Below are 18114 nucleotides of genomic sequence, written 5' to 3' on the forward strand. Positions count from 1 at the left end.
AAGACCGTGCAAAAAATGTGCAGAAATTGAGAGATTTTATTAACCATTGTCACATCCTAGATGATGGAGGTGAAATGTACACCTTTTCCCTGAAACACCCACAATACAGTCACCCGTATTGACCATATTCCCAAGCATCTCCATGTAGTCAGACTTTTGATTTTGTTCCACCAGGGTCACAATAATATATCTCCTCTCTGAATATCCGAGTGTGACCCCCTGCCCATGGGTTACTGCAGCTAGTGTTGCCAGCACTGCCACTGCCTGGGTGGGGGCACCCCACCGGAATCCCCACCGGCTAGGTACAAGGTCGTCAAGGTTCTCATTAGCAGCTTTGAGAATTTCCTTGTGTAGTATGCTCTCCCTTTAGGGGGCTTTGGCTTTGCAGGACCAACCCTGCCAAGCAGGCTCAGAATCTTGAGGGGGCAGTGCTGCTCTCGGTCTCTGACCGCATTTTGGCTGCATAGAGACCACTTACAGCAGGCACATAAAACAGTTAGGGACTTCTCCTTAGTATCTGGGTCATTCAGGTGGGTGTCTAGGGTATAGGGTTGTGGACCGTACCATTAAATTAGGATCATAAATAAATAGGTATAATTTATTTTAAAAATGTAGATCCCCATGATAAGACAATAAGTAAATTAAATGTATAATTTATTTGAAAACTGTTCCACCATGATAGGACAATAAATAAATAAATAAGACGTATAGTTCATTATAAAAAAGTATATCTATCATCTTAACAACATTGAAAGCTCTCTCATACCCCGACTCACAGCAATATATTGGTTCTGGGATATGCAACCATTTCATTACTCACTCACTCAACTTTCCCAAACATAACAAATAAAATAAAAAGATAAACAAACACCCACCATCCACACATACTGTGCCTTCTGTTTACTTAGTTTTTGTCTTCACCATGTTGAATTAGTGCTTGTGTGTTCCAATTAGTTATATGTGAAGATATATACAAAAGCAATTTTTTTAAATTGTATTGTTACAATCCATAACCGGGCTAGAATTGTGTTTCATTATTTTCCTCGTCTATGAGAACTTTGTAATTTTTTAAATAACCATGGAGTAGTCTTTGTGTCTCTGAAAAACTGGTTATCAATATATAGTTTATCAATGACGAGAGCTACTCATTTCCCTTTTAATAATCTATTTTCTTTGAAAATTGGATACAGACTTTACGTCGTTCTGCAATTTCCTTCGGAAACTGATCATTCATGCCAATTTTGCTCCCAGCAAGTCTTTTACCCAGGTTTTTAACCATTATTTTATCTTTAAATGAAGCAAATTTGGCAACGATTGGGCGTTCATACCTTTGGCCTCTTTGTCCGAAGCGGTGTACATGTTCAAGTTGGATTTTGTCGATAGCTTCGCGTGGGATTTGAAGCGCTGTAAGGAGGAACTCTCTAACTACAGATTCAGGAACTTCCCCTTCTTTCTCCTGGATACCTGTAAGTACCAGATTCTCTCTCATGGTTCTACTTTGTACGTCCAGTAAGGCTTCTCTCAGAACGGTGTTCTCCTTTTTAATTTCATTCACTTCGGTTTCAATCTTGTTGACTGTCCCTTTTAGCTTGTGTGTTTCCTTCTCCAATGTCGTAGCTTTCTCATCACTCATCTCGAGGCCTTCAACTCTTTTATATCCTTACTAACTAATTCAAGTATAGCCAGTTTGTAAATTATTGATTTTAACAGATCGGTTTCGACCTTTACCATTCCCGGTGGTGAAAATATTAAATCTGTGTCTGTAGAAGAGTCACGTTTTTGTTTTGAAATCGGTTCCCCTGTCTTACTATCTGTCATGTTTGGGTGTTGCTTGTTTTCGTAATATTTGTCGATAAATGTCTCTAGTCTTAAGATTTGTTTTGTGTTATTATCCAGATTGAAGGTTATCACCCACCAGATTGTGAAGTGCAAATATTTTTGTCTAACTTAACAATATTGAATATTATGTTTTTATCTTGAGGTGCTCTACATAACTTCGTTCAGTCCGCCATCTTCCTACCTTGGCTTCTTGTTGCACTCACGTAACAGGTAGTCAGCCTGCACTCAGTCTCCTCGTGGAGTGCAATGTAATCGGCCACAATCGGTGTCCAAAAATGCCGATTACTGATTGTTATGAAAACTTGAAATCAGCCCTAATTAATCGCCCAGTCCGTTTAATCGGTCGACCTCTAGTTTGGACCATTCTAGTTTGTTGGTGATATGGACACCAAGGAAGTTGCAGAGGGAGGTGTTTAGTCCCAGCATCTTTAGCTTAGTGATGAGCTTTGAGGGTACTATGGTGTTGAACGCTGAGCTGTAGTCAATGAATAGCTTTCTCACGTAGGTGTTCCTGTTGTCCAGGTGGGAAAGGGCAGTGTGGAGTAAATAGAGATTGCATCTGTGGATCTGTTTGGGCGGTACACAAATTGGAGTGGGTCTAGGGTTTCTGTGATAGTGGTGTTGATGTGAGCCATTACCAGCCTTTCAAAACACTTCATGGCTACGAACGTGAGTGCTACGGGTCTGTAGTCTTTAAGGCAGGTTGCCTTTGTTGTTCTTGGGCACAAAGACTATGGTGGTCTGCTTGAAACATGTTGGTATTACAGACTCAATCAGGGACATGTTGAAAATGTCAGTGAAGACACCTGCCAGTTGGTCAGCACATGCCCGGAGCACACGTCCTGGTAATCCGTCTGTCCTCGCAGTTCTGAATGTTGACCTGTTTAAAGGTCTTACTCACATCGGCTACGGAGAGCATGATCACACAGTCATCTGGAACAGCTGATGCTCTCATGCATGCCTCAGTGTTGCTTGCCTCAAAGCGAGCATAGAAGTGATTTAGCTCGTTTGGTAGGCTCGTGTCACTGGGCAGCTCGTGGCTGTGCTTTCCTTTGTAGTCTGTAATAGTTTGCAAGCCCTGCCACATGAGACAAGCGTCGGAGCCAGTGTAGTACGATTCAATCTTAGCCCTGTATTGACACTTTGCCTGCTTGATGGTTCGTTGCAGGGCATAGCAGGATTTCTTATAAGCTTCCGGGTTAGAGTCCCGCACCTTGAAAGCGGCAGCTCTACCCTTCAGCTCAGTGCAAATATTGCCTGTAATCCATGGCTTCTGGTTGTGGTATGTACGTACAGTCACTGTGGGGACAAAGTCCTCGATGCACTTATTGATAAAGCCAGTGACTGATGTGGTGTACTCCTTAATGCCATCAGAAGAATCCCAGAACATGTTCCAGTCTGTGATACCAAAACAGTCCTGTAGTTTAGCATCTGCTACTACATGATTCCACATGTGTTATTTCATAGTTTTGATGTCTTCACTATTATTCTACAATGTAAAAAATAGTAAAAAACCCTTGAATGTGTAGGTGTGTCCAAACTTTTGACTGGTACTGTATATGTAGTAATATCTATTTGTAGTAGTATCTATATGTTTTTACACTATATGTAGTATATGTAGTATGTAGTAGTATCTATATGTTTTTACACTATATTCACACATTTTTCACATTTGTATTTTTTCAACAGAAATGATTGCTTATGAGAACCTTCATCTGTGTGTAAAATATTACTGCTCTCAGATTAGTAATTCATAGATTGTAGGTGTGCATTAAAATGTGTAACTTTTTTCAAAATGCTATATATCAATTCTTTAGCTCGAATGGAATGTTCGTATACTGTATATTTGACTGTGATATATGATTGTCTCACCTAGCTATCTTAAGACGAATGCTACTAAAATGTATAATGTAAATGTTTTGCATACTGTACAGATCTCCTATTACTGTATTGATTTATATATATTTTTTATATTGATGTCACAAATGTATCATTTGTAGATCTTTACAAAACAAAACTTTTCGATTGTTACTTTTGCCTGTGTAAAACCTAGCAGTACCAGCTATTTATTTGAGAATGAGTCAGAAATATACTGTAGTGTTTTGCAAAAAAACATGATTATTTCTCTCTGAAATTAAACCATCAAGTGATAGATTTCAATCAAATACATGTCTGTCATTGAACATCCCCATGCCATGATTAGAAAGGGAAACAATGGCATCCCGAGTGGCGCAGTGGTCTAAGGCCTCTAGAGATCCTGGTACAAGTCCAGGCTCAGTCGCAGACGGCCGGGACTGGGAGACCCATGGGACAGTGCACAATTGGCCCAGCATTGTCTTGGTTAGGGGATGACTTGACCTGCAGGGATGTTCTTGTCCCATTGTGCTCTAGCGACTCCTGTGGCGGGCTGGGTGCAATGCATACTGACACGGTCGCCAGGTGTATGTTGGTGCGGCTGGCTTCCTGGTTAAGCGGGCATTGTGTCAAGAAGCAGTGTTGCAGCAATGGGACAAGACTGTATCTACCAATTGGATATGATGAAAAAGGGGAACAAAAATAACAAATAATTGTTGCAAATATATATTTTTAAACAAACCAATATCTTTCATACAAATGGGGATGAAAGGTCAGAGTGCAGATGTCACAGATTTCATGTTTGTAAAATAATATACTGTATATTTTTTATTTTATTTTTTATTTCACCTTGATTTAACCAGGTAGGCAAGTTGAGAAAAAGTTCTCATTTGCAATTGCGACCTGGCCAAGATAAAGCAAAGCAGTTCGACAACATACAACAGCACAGAGTTACACATGGAGTAAAACAAACACACAGTCAATAATACAGTAGAAAAATAAGTCTATGTACAATGTGAGCAAATGAGGTGAGATAAGGGAGGTAAAGGCAAAAAAGGCCATGGTGGCAAATTAAATACAATATAGCAAGTAAAACACTGGAATGGTAGATTTGTAGTAGAAGAAAGTGCAAAGTAGAAATAAATAATGGGGTGCAAAGGAGCAAAAATAAATAAAATAAATAAATACAGTAGGGGAAGAGGTTGTGTTTGGGTTAAATTATAGATGGGCTATGTACAGGTGCAGTGATCTGTGAGCTGCTCTGACAGCTGGTGTTTAAAGCTAGTGAGGGAGATAAGTTTTTCCAGTTTCAGAGATTTTTGTAGTTCGTTCCAGTCATTGGCAGCAGAGAACTGGAAGGAGAGGTGGCCGAAGGAGGAATTGGCTTTGGGGGTGAGGTATTTGAATAATGCGCCACAGGATTCCACTGGCTGTTACGTAGGTGGGACGATTTGGTGCCACCTACCCTAGAGAGGTTAACCTCTTATGGCTAGGGTGCAGTATTTTCACGGCTGGATAAAAAACGTACCCGATTTAATCTGATTATTAGTCCTGCCCAGAAACTAGAATATGCATATAATTATTAGCCTTGGATAGAAAACACTCCAAAGTTTCTAAAACTGTTTGAATGGTGTCTGTAAGTATAACAGAACTCATTTGGCAGGCCAAAACGTGAGAAGATTCTGTACAGGAAGTACCCTGTCTGACCATTTCTTGCCCTTCTTTGTCATCTCTATTCATTACAAAGGATCTCTGCTGTTACGTGACACTTCCTACGGCTCCAATGGGCTCTCAGAGCCCGGGAAAAACTTGAATGACGTAATTCAAAGCCCTGGCTGAAACACACGAGCGCTTTTGCTAAGTGGTCTATCAGCAGACAAAAGGCTTAGGCGCGTGCACTGGCCGCCCCCGCCTTTCTGTTTTTCCCTCTTTTTAGCGATACGCAGATTCCCGGTCGGAATATTATCGCTTTGTTATGAGATAAATCGCATAAAAATTGATTTTAAACAGCGGTTGACATGCTTCGAAGTACGGTAATGGAATATTTAGAAATGTTTTGTCACGAAATGCGCCATGCGCGACCCTTATTTACCATTCTGATAGTGTCTAGAACGCACGAACAAAACGTCGCTGATGGAACATAACTATGGATTATTTGGGACCAAACCAACATTTGTTATTGAAGTAGAAGTCCTGGGAGTGCATTCTGACGAAGAACAGGAAAGGTAAGACCATTTTTCTTATAGTAAATGTGATTTTGGTGAAGGCTAAACTTGCCGGGTGTCTAAATAGCTAGCCCGTGATGGCTGGGCTATGTACTTAGAATATTGCAAAATGTGCTTCATCCGAAAAGCTATTTTAAAATCGGACATATCGAGTGCATAGAGGAGTTCTGTATCTATAATTCTTAAAATAATTGTTATGCTTTTTGTGAACGTTTATCGTGAGTAATTTAGTAAATTGTTAGTAAATTCCCCGGAAGTTTGCGGGGGTATGCTAGTTCTGAACGTCACATGCTAATGTAAAAAGCTGTTTTTTGATATAAATATGAACTTGATTGAACAAAACATGCATGTATTGTATAACATAATGTCCTAGGTGTGTCATCTGATGAAGATCATCAAAGGTTAGTGCTGCATTTAGCTGTCTTCTGGGTTTTTGTGACATTATATGCTAGCTTGAAAAATGGGTGTCTGATTATTTCTGGCTGGGTACTCTGCTGACATAATCTAATGTTTTGCTTTCGTTGTAAAGCCTTTTTGAAATCGGACAGTGTGGTTAGATTAACGAGAGTCTTGTCTTTAAATAGCTGTAAAATAGTCATATGTTTGAAAAATTGAAGTTTTCGGATTTTAGAGGAATTTGTATTTCGCGCCACGCCCATCATTGGATATTGGAGCAGATGTTCCGCTAGCGGAACATCTAGATGTAAGAGTTAACATGCATGAAACCATGGCTATTACGGTTACAGAAGTCATCAAAAGAGAGCACCTGGGGAGTAGGAGTGGAGCTAGGCACTGCAGGTCCTGGATTCACCTCAACATCACCAGAGGAGCAGAGAAGGATGAGGATAAGGATACGGCTAAAAGCTATAAGAATTGGTCGTCTGTGACGTCCGGAATAGAGAGAAAAAGGAGCAGGTTTCTGGGGGCGATAAAATAGCTTCATGGTATAACGTATAGACAAAGGTATGGTAGAATGTGAATACAGTGGAGGTAAACCTAGGCATTTAGTGATGATGAGAGAGATATTGTCTCCAGAAACATCATTGAAATCATAAGATGTCATAGCATGTGTGGGTGGAGGAACTGAGAGGTTGGATAAGGTATAATGAGCAGGGCTAGAGGCTCTACAGTGAAATAAGCCAATTAACACTAACCAGAACAGTAATGGACAAGGCATATTGACATTAAGGAGAGGCATGCTTAGCCGAGTGATCAAAGGGTCCAGTGAGAATTAGATAGCTAGCCGAGCCATAGGTAGCAAGCTGGTAGAAGATGGAGGGAGGTCTGTTTTTAGCCACCTCGTGCGTTTCCGTCTGTAGATTAGTGGGGTTCCGTGTGGTAGGGGGGACCAGTCCAATTGGCAAAATAGTTATAGTTATAGTGGCCCAAAAACGTTGTCCGATAGACCTATTCAGATAGCAGCCGATAAGATGGCTAACGATTAGCGGGCCGCAGATGGGCGTTCAGGTTACGTCGCGACGGAGGGGCCAGTTGGATAACTCCCTCGGGCAGATAACGTCGGTGGTCCAGTCGTGAAGGCCCGATGGGGCTCCGCATCAGCAGTAAAAAAAAATATGATATGACATCCACCCTGACTTTAGAGGGAGCCACATACACAACAGACACCTCATTAGGGCCCATATTCATAAAGCATTTCAGAGTAGGAGTGCTGATCGAGGATCAGGTCCATCCCTGTCCATTCATTATAATTTAAAAGGCAAAACATAGAGAGAGAGAGAGAGCGAGAGAGAGGAAATAGGGAAAGAGGAGAGTGGAGAGAGAGAGGGTAAGAGGGAATGTGTGGATAGCCTTTCTAAAGAACTGTTCCTTCTCCTTCACTATTCATGCATTATGCAGTGCTAGAGACAACACTGGTGATCAATCATGAATATGATACTACAAAACCATCTCAGTCCAAATCTGGTCGCCTGTGTTTAGCTCTCAGTTATGTAGATTTTCTGTGTGTGCGTGTTCTCTCATATGTAGGGATATTGATCACAGTGACACACAGTGCTCCTGGGGTTTCATTTGATTCGACTTACCACCCAAAATACATTATTGATCACATGTTGATTATCTCTGAAATCTCCATCCCTAACTACAACATTTTCAGACAAGATAGAACGGCCAAAGGGGGCAGTGTTGCAATCTACTGCAGAGATAGCCTGTAGAGTTCTGTCCTACTATCCAGGTCTGTACTCAAACTATTTGAACTTCTACTTTTAAAAATCCACATCTCTAAAAAACAAGTCTCTCACCGTTGCCGCATGCTATAGACCACCCTCTGACCCCAGCTGTGCTCTGGACACCATATGTGAACTGATTGCCCCCCATCTATCTTCAGAGCTCGTGCTGCTAGGTGACCTAAACTGGGACATGCTTAACACCCCAGCCATCCTACAATCTAAACTTGATGCCCTCAATCTCACACAAATTATCAATTAACCTACCAGGTACCACCCCAAAGCCGTCAACACGGGCACCCTCACAGATATCATCCTAACCAACTTGCCCTTTCAATACACCTCTGCTGTTTTCAACCAAGATTTCAGCGATCACTGCCTCAATGTCTGCATCCGTAATGGGTCAGCGGTCAAACGACCTCCCCTCATCACTGTCAAATGCTCCCTGAAACACTTCAGCGAGCAGGCCTTTCTAATCGACCTGGCCTGGGTATCCTGGAAGGATATTGACCTCAAACCTTCAGTAGAGGATGCCTGGTTATTTTTTTTAAATGCCTTCCTTACCATCTTAAATAAGCATGACCCATTCAAGAAATATAGAACCAGGAACAGATACAGCCCTTGGTTCTCTCCAGACCTGACTGCCCTTAACCAAAACAAAAACATTCTGTGCCATTCTACATTAGCATCGAACAGCCCCCGTGATATGCAACTTTTCAGAGAAGTTAGAAACCAATATACACAGGCATTTAGAAAAGCCAAGGCTAGCTTTTTCAAGCAGAAATTTGCTTCCTGCAACACAAACTCAAAAAAGTTATGGGACACTGTAAAGTCCTTGGAGAATAAGAGCACCTCCTCCCAGCTGCACACTGCACTGAGGATTGGAAACTCTGTCACCACCGATAAATCCACTATAATTGAGAATTTCAATAAGAATTTTTCTACGGCTGGCCATGCTTTCCACCTGGCTACCCCTACCCCGGTCAACAGCACTGCAGCCCCCACAGCAACTCGCCCAAGCCTTCCCCATTTCTCCTTCTCCCAAATCCATTCAGCTGATGTTCTGAAAGAGCTGCAAAATCTGGACCCCTACAAATCAGCCGGGCTAGACAATCTGGACCCTTTCTTTCTAAAATTATCTGCCGAAATTGTTGCAACCCCTATTACTAGACGGTTCAACCTCTCTTTCGTGTCGTCTGAGATTCTCAAAGTTTCGAAAGCAGCTGCGGTCATCCCCCTCTTCAAAGGGGGGGACACTCTTCACCTGCTAAAGACCTATATTTATCCTACCCTGCCTCTCTAAAGTCTTCGAAAGCCAAGTCAACAAACAGATTACCGACCATTTCGAATCCCACTGCATCCTCTCCGCTATGCAATCTGGTTTCAGAGCTGGTCATGGGTGCACCTCAGCCACGCTCAAGGTCCTAAACGATATCTTAACCCCCATCGATAAGAAACAATACTGTGCAGCCGTATTCATTGACTTGGCCAAGGCTTTCGACTCTGTCAATCACCACATCCTCATTGGCAGACTCAACAGCCTTGGTTTCTCAAATGATTGCCTTGCCTGGTTCACCAACTACTTCTCTGATAGAGTTCACTGTGTCAAATCGGGGGGCCTGTTGTCCGGGCCTCTGGCAGTCTCTATGGGGGTGCCACAGGGTTCAATACTTGGGCCGACTCTTTTCTCTGTATACATCAATGATGTCGCTCTTGCTGCTGGTGAGTCTCTGATCCACCTCTATGCAGACGACACCGTTCTGTATACTTCTGGCCCTTCTTTGGACACTGTGTTAACTCTTACATCTAGACGTTCCGCTAGCGGAACACCTCCTCCATTATCCAATGATGGGCGTGGCGCGAAATACAAAGTCCTCGAAAATCCGAAAACTTCAATTTTTCAAACATATGACTATTTTACACCATTTTAAAGACAAGACTCTCCTTTATCTAACCACACTGTCCGATTTCAAAAAGGCTTTACAGCAAAAGCAAAACATTAGATTATGTCAGCAGAGTACCCAGCCAGAAATAATCAGACACCCATTTTTCAAGCTAGCATATAATGTCACAAAAAACAAAACCACAGCTAAATGCAGCACTAACCTTTGATGATCTTCATCAGATGACACTCCTAGGACATTATGTTATACAATACATGCGTGTTTTGTTCAATCAAGTTCATATTTATATCAAAAACCAGCTTTTTACATTAGCATGTGACGTTCAGAACTAGCATACCCAATTTACTAAATTACTCACGATAAACGTTCACAAAAAACATAACAATTATTTCAAGAATTATAGATACATAACTCCTTTATGCAATCGCGGTGTCCGATTTTAAAATAGCTTTTCGGTGAAAGCACATTTTGCAATATTCTGAGTAGATAGCTCGCCATCACGGGCTAGCTATTTTGACACCCACCGAGTTTGGTACTCACCAAACTCAGATTTACTATAAGAAAAATTGGATTACCTTTGCTGTTCTTCATCAGAATGCACTCCCAGGACTTCTACTTCAATAACAAATCTCGGTTTGGTTCCAAATAATCCATAGTTATATCCAAATAGCGGCGTTTTGTTGTGCGTTCAAGACACTATCCGAAGGGTAAAGAAGGGTGATGCGCCCGGCGCGTTTCGTGACAAAAAAATTACAAATATTCCATTACCATACTTCGAAGCATGTCAAACGCTGTTTAAAATCAATTTTTATGCGATTTTTCTCATAAAAGAGCGATAATATTCCGACCGGGAGTCGTTGTTTTCGTTCAAAGACAGAAAATTTAAACATGGAGTCGTCTCGTGCACGCGCCCCCAGTCTCATTGTTCTCAGATCGACCACTATCCAAATGAGCTACTGTTTTTCAGCCATGGCCTGCAAAGTCATCATTTAACGCTCTGGCGCCTTCTGAGAGCCTATGGGAGCGTTAGAAAATGTCACGTTACAGCAGAGATCCCCTGTTTTGGATAGAGATGATCAAGAAGGCCAAGAAATGGTCAGAGAGGGCGCTTAAAACAGCGTTTTATTATGGCGTTGATGTTCACGAAATCGTTTCCCTCCAATACCAGCAGTCAAGTCATGACAACAAAATAATTAATTAATATTAGAAAACATTGGTAAAATATTATATTGTCATTCAAAGAATTATAGATTTACATTTCTTGAACGCAATGGACTTGCCAGATTTAAAATTAACCTTACTGGGCAATCACACTTTGCAATAATCTGAGCACCGCGCCAGAAAAATACGCATTGCGATACAGACTAACCGCCATGTTGGAGAGATCTAAAATCGAAAATACTATGTAAATAATCCATTACCTTTGATTCTCTTCATCAGATGTCACTTCCAAAGAATCCCAGGTCCATAACGAATGTAGTTTTGTTCAAAAAAGCTCATAATTTATGTCCAAAAACCTCCGTGTTGTAGCACATGATCTAAGCCAGCCGGACTTCACTTCACATCACGAACGGAAAAAATATATTTACGTTCGTTCAAACATGTCAAACATTGTATCGCATAAATCATTAGGGCCTTTTTTAACCAGAACATGAATAAAATTCAAGGCGGACCATTGGGTTCTCTTTTAAAACGTTTCGGAATGAGAGTACCCACCATCAACTCGCACGCCAGGTGTCTAATGGGCCATCGCCGTTCCAAAGCTCTTCTTCAGTCAGATCTCACTGTAGAAGACTCAAAACACTTTGTAAAGGCTGGGGACATCTTGTGGAAGCAATAGGAAGTGCCAAAACATTCCTCACCCCCTTTGCTTTTCAATGGTATAGGCTTAAAGTCAATTCAACACATCAGGTATCCACTTCCTGTCAGAATCTGTCTCAGGGTTTTGCATGCCAAATGAGTTCTGGTATACTCACAGACACCATTCAAACAGTTTTAGAAACTTTAGGGTGTTTTCTATCCAAACCTGAACAATAATATGCATATTCTAGCTTCTGAGTTGGTGTAATAGGCAGTTAAAAATGGGCACATATTTTTTCAAAAAATTCTCAATACTGCCCCCTATACCCTAACAGGTTAACTACCTTCCAGACAAGCTTCAATGCCATATAACTCTCCTTCCGTGGCCTCCAACTGAACTAAAAGACTAAAAGACCCTGCTAGGTAAAGTTCCCCCTTATCTCAGCTCGCTGGTCACCATAGCAGCACCCACCTGTAGCACGCGCTCCAGCAGGTATATCTCTCTGGTCACCCCCAAAGCCAATTCCTCCTTCGGCCACCTCTCCTTCCAGTTCTCTGCTGCCAATGACTGGAATGAACTACAAAAATCTCTGAAACTGGAAACACTTATCTCCCTTACTAGCTTTAAGCACCAGCTGTCAGAGCAGCTCACAGATCACTGCACCTGTACATAGCCCATCTGTAATTTAGCCCAAACAACTACCTCTTCCCCTACTGTATTTATTTATTTTTCTCCTTTGAACCCCATTATTTCTATTTCTACTTTGCACTTTCTTCTACTGCAAATCGACCCTTCCAGTGTTTTACTTGCTATATTGTATTTACTTCGCCACCATGGCCTTTTTTGCCTTTACCTCCCTTATCTCACCTCATTTGCTCACTTTGGATATAGACTTATTTTTCTACTATTTTTCTACTAGTGATGATGAGAGAGATATTGTCTCCAGAAACATCATTGAAACCATAAGATGTCATAGCATGTTCTTATTGACTGTATGTTTGTTTTACTCCATGTGTAACTCTGTGTTGTTGTATGTGTCAAACTGCTTGCTTTATCTAGGCCAGGTCGCAATTGTAAATGAGAACTTGGTCTCAACTTGCCTTCCTGGTTAAATCAAGGTGAAATAAATAAATAAAAATCTGCTGCTATGCTTTGTTGTATTGCCCTTTGTAGGGCATCATAATCTTGCTGGTATAGTTAATAAGCTGTCGGTTGTTCCTGAGTTGAAATTTCCCAGACAATTTGATTCCGAGACAATACAAGAGCCATTATCGATCTGAACACCTGCCAAACTACATTATGGTCCTGCGTGGCTCCGTTCGTATTGATAAAGCATGGCTCTTTAAACTCTAGGGTTGTGGATTTTATTCCAACTGGCGTCACCCATTCGAGAATGTATACACGCACTGCTGTAAGTCGCTTTGAATAAAAGTGTGCTGAATGCGATGTAAATGTATATAATTTATTTCACTGAGGGAAGTTTTGACAAAGAGAAAGTGAAATGACTGTAAACCAGGATATATGTTGATGTAACCCTAATGTAACATTTATGTAAGCCTCATAGCCTATATGTGTGAATACATAGTCGTACGGTAACTACAGCATTCCTTCTCTGTTGCTCTTGTTGTTGCTGTTGCCTAGGACTCTGCCATTAATAAAGTGTGCAGTAGAGTCTTGTTATGAAATCCATCTTCAAGGCACAGAGATTTTTGCTCCACTGGCGCATAAGAGAAGCCCATACTCTGGTCATTCATCAGCCCCCTGCAGTGTGTGTGTGTGTGTTTGCAAAACACTGCCTCACTCCTAGACCAGAGCAGGATAGCACAGTGGACCTCTAACGATGTGACACTCTCACAATGTGATGATGATGTGTGCTCTTTATCAGCGTGTGTGTGTGCCCCCGCGCAGTCTGTGTGTACAACCAAATATTTGAAAAAGTCAAACTCAGCATAAGAGCAAACTTAAAATGTCTTAAATTGTGTCTTAGCTTTGAAAGATGTGAATTATTAACCCTGACGGTTGATAATGAGGTTGTGTGTTGCCTCTTTCAGTGTGCTTTTCACTGCCGATTATATTCCAGCAGAGACACCTGCAGTTCACTCTGTGCATGAAGTCCACACGTTACATCACACTGTGGAGGCACTGGAAGCTTGCATACTATATAATATGTAACTACTGTAGAAGCAGTGGTAGGCCACATACCGTAGCCTCTCTATCACGGAGCATAGACAATACAAAACCATGCAAAATTAACCAACCGTATCGCTGGGAATATGTAGAATCAGGTCAGATAAAAAATGACATGAAATGATGCATGTGCATAGTGCAACATTTCCTCCTACAGTACCAGTCAAAAGTGTGGGCACACCTACTCATTCAAGGGTTTTTCTTTATTTTTACTATTTTCTACATTGTAGAATAATAGTGAAGACATCAAAACTATGAAATAACATATGGAATCATGTAGTAACCAAAAAAGTGTTAAACAAACAAAATATATTTAATATTTTAGATTCTTCAAAGTAGCCACCCTTTGACTTGATAACAGCTTTGCACACTCTTGGCATTCTCTCATCTAGATTTGAAAACAATGTAATTTTTAAAAATATATATAATTGAGTTAATAAAGCTACATACAAACACGCAGCTCCAAAATGCAGGTGTTTCTGCTTAGCTCAGTGCTTTCTGTGGTGGTGGGGCAGGCCAGCAGAAAATAGGAGCATTGTACCGTGATTGGCTCAGTGTTCTGACACTCATGGGGACACTACGTCACCCTGCTTTAGTAAGGGTAGACATCAATAATGTGAGCCCTTTGGGTCCTGCCATAGACTTAGATCAGAAGTGCCCTTCCAAGAAGGGTCAAGGTTATTGGCCACAGATAAAAATGACGTCAAATCACGTTATATCTACAGTAGCTTTGATTGGACTGATGTCAACCTCTTACTTTCAAAGTCTTAGCTAGCAGTCATCATCAGTTATCATCAAGTCGACAATCTACTAGCAAATCCGTTTTAATCCTTGTCATATGAAGAGAAATTATGAAGAGAAATTAATAGAAATTTGATAAAACGTATCGGTGCTCATCGGCCATTGGACATGAACATTACACAACAAGTTGGAAATCACAAATTCAACAATGAGTTGTTTGGAAGGAATCAGTGGCTAACTGCAAGCGTTGCAAAGAAACCACTAACGTTAGCCTGCTATTTAATGGAGTGGCTGTTTGCCAGAATGCCAGACTTTGATGACAAAGTTTGATGACAAAATATGCCCACAGAGTCCAAACTGTCTTCTATGCTATTGCATAAATTACGTAATATGCAAGGGAGAAATATATACTGAAGCTAAGAAAGTAATACTAAGTACATGTTGTGTAGTAAGCTGTTAATAGCCCATGTGCCTCACCCTAATAATTTGGTCTATTTTCACCAACGAGGTATAGTAAACACATCGTTCATGGCCCGGTGTGTGCTTTTTTTGGCTACAGTTTTGTACAGCTTTGACAGTGCTACTGATAGTAGTGGTGGCGGTTGGCTTGCACGTGCAAATTCAGCACACACAGCATTCTATAATAGAATTGTGTTATTTGATGGGTCAAATTAAAAGCTTAATTAACGTGTCAAATGGTGTTATATGAAGTGTATCTTTTTTGACACACAGACCCAAACAGCGTTCAATGTGCCTCACACTAATAATATGTTCTATTTTCACCTCTTAATTTCGCCTACTGTTCTAACTTGGTGGTGCACATATACCCTATAACCTGTTTAACAGAAATGTAATCATTTAATATTATAAGAGCTTTCATTGTTTGTTTATATGCCCCCTTTATTTGTCCTACAGTTCTGACTTGTATGGGGAGTACACTGTAAGAATGGCCCATGTTCTGAATTCTGTCACTGTATATTTCAAAAGTGCTGAACAAATAGTTATATTGACTATGTCCGTTTTCGCTTGTTCATTAATGTCATAATCAAAATTACGGATTGCCTCTTATCTGCTTGTCATCCCCTTATGCCATAGTTTGTACATCTCAATTGTCAGTAGAAACCACATTTGTTTAACTTAAGGTGTAGGGGGCAGTATTTTCACGGCCGGATGAAAAACGTACCCAAATTAAACTGGTTACTACTCTGGCTCAGAAAATAGAATATGCATATTATTATTAGATTTGGATAGAAAACACTCTGAAGTTTCTAAAACTGTTTGAATGATGTCTGTGAGTATAACAGAACTCATATGGCAGGCAAAAACCTGAGAAAAATTCAACCAGGAAATGGGAGATCTGAGAATTGTAGTTCTTCTTTTGAATCCCTATCGAAACTACAGTGTCTGTGGGGTCACGTTGCACTTCCTAAGGCTTCCATTGGCTGTCAAAAGCCTTCAGAAAGTTTTTTCATCATTCTCCTGTAACCGGGCAGAGAATAGGAGCTCAGTCAATGAGTGGACTGCCTGAGGACTAAGGACTTGGTGATGCGTGAGCCTGACAGCGCGCCCCTCCTTTTTTTTCTTCTGGAATGAATATGCTATTGTCCGGTTGGAATATTATTGCATTTTTACATTAAAAATACCATAAAGATTGATTGTAAACAACGTTTGACATGCTTCGACGAATGGTAATGGAACATTTTGACTTTTCGTGTCTCGAATTACGCTTGCGCATTATACCGTTGGATAGTGACCTGAACGCACGAACAAAACGGAGGTATTTGGACATAAATATGGATTATTTCGAACAAAAACAACATTTCTTGTGGAAGTAGCAGTCCTGGGAGTGCATTCTGACGAAGATCAACAAAGGTAAGAGAATATTTATAAAACTAATACTGAGTTTAGGTGACCCCAGAACTTGGCGGGTGTCTGTTTAGCTTGCTTTGATGGCGATGTGTGTACCATGTTTTATGCTGCTACTATGTTGTGCTGCTTCCATGTTGTGTTGCTACCATGCTGTGTGGTCATGTGTTGCTGCCATGCTATGTTGTTGTCTTAGGTCTCTCTTTATGTAGTGTTGGGGTGTCTCTCTGGTTACTGCAACTCGCTGATGGCTTGGCTCCCTGCTTCTGCCATCAAACTCCTGTAATTTATCCAGAACTCTGCATTCTTGGGAAGGTGTTCAACATTCCCAAGTTTTCCAATGTCCCCCAACTCCTCCGCACACTCCACTGGCTTCCAGTCAATTCTCCCATCCATTACAAGATAATGGTACTTGCATACGGAGCAGCAACAGGAACTGCCCCTCCCTTGGCAAAAATCTGTCGTTCTGCCCCTGAGCAAAGTATGTTAACCCACTGTTCCCTGAGCGCCGAAGACGTGGATGTCGATTAAGGCAGCCCCCCGCACCTCTCTTATTTAGAGAGGTTGGGTTAAATGCGGAAGACACATTTCAGTTGAAGGTATTCAGTTGTACAACTGAATGCCTTTTGCTTTCCCTTTCCCTACTTTCAGGCCATGCTCAAATCCTATACCCCAATCAGAGTACTCTGTTCTGCCACCTCTGGTCTATTGCCCCTCACTACCCTACAGGTAGTGAAGCTAGGACAGCAGAGTCCCTTCCCATCTTCCAAACACATCTGAAACCCTACCTCTTCAAAGAGTATCTTATAGATACACTATGCAGAAATTGCTCCTCCATTTCCTGGTTGCTAAAATTATAATAGTTCTCCTAATTTCAGTTTGTGACAAAACAAGCAAGTATAGTGTAGAGAATCATTGTACCATCTAAACCGCTGTAAAATACATTTTCCATTACCTAAAATGTTTGCAGCTGGTGTACAAAACCGAAAGTAAATGATGCAGAAACTAAACTTAAGAATGGGGAGCATAGAAATAGTGCACATAAAACAGAACTAATGCTTCTTAGACTTGCTTTCAATGAAATTTAAGCTTACTAGCTCTGACTTTGCTGATAGCTACTTTATTGAGGAAGAATGTACTTACTATGGCTGATATGTGGTTGTCCCATCTAGCTGTAAGGTCATGAATAGTCAAAATCATGTTTTTTTACAAAATTGGATGATATTTGAAGGAAACCAGATCAAAATATGATGACCAAAGCTTGAAAAATGACTGTTGCTTCTAAATTGATAAAGTTTGATCTTAAAGTTACTGGTCCCCTCCCCCATGTCAAACACTTTGATTCATTATTAAGGGGACAAGGTGACCACCCCTTAACTCTCATTTTAATACACCAATTTTAACATGATACTCTTACCTAGTTTAAATAAGTATTGCCTTCTAACCAACATCAAAGGCGTGTTTGCAGAGTTGCGTGGTTCACATAGCTAGATAGCTACTCTACTGGTGCCAAA

The sequence above is a fragment of the Salmo trutta genome, chromosome 2, assembly GCF_901001165.1.
Source record: "Salmo trutta chromosome 2, fSalTru1.1, whole genome shotgun sequence".
NCBI lineage: Eukaryota > Metazoa > Chordata > Actinopteri > Salmoniformes > Salmonidae > Salmo > Salmo trutta.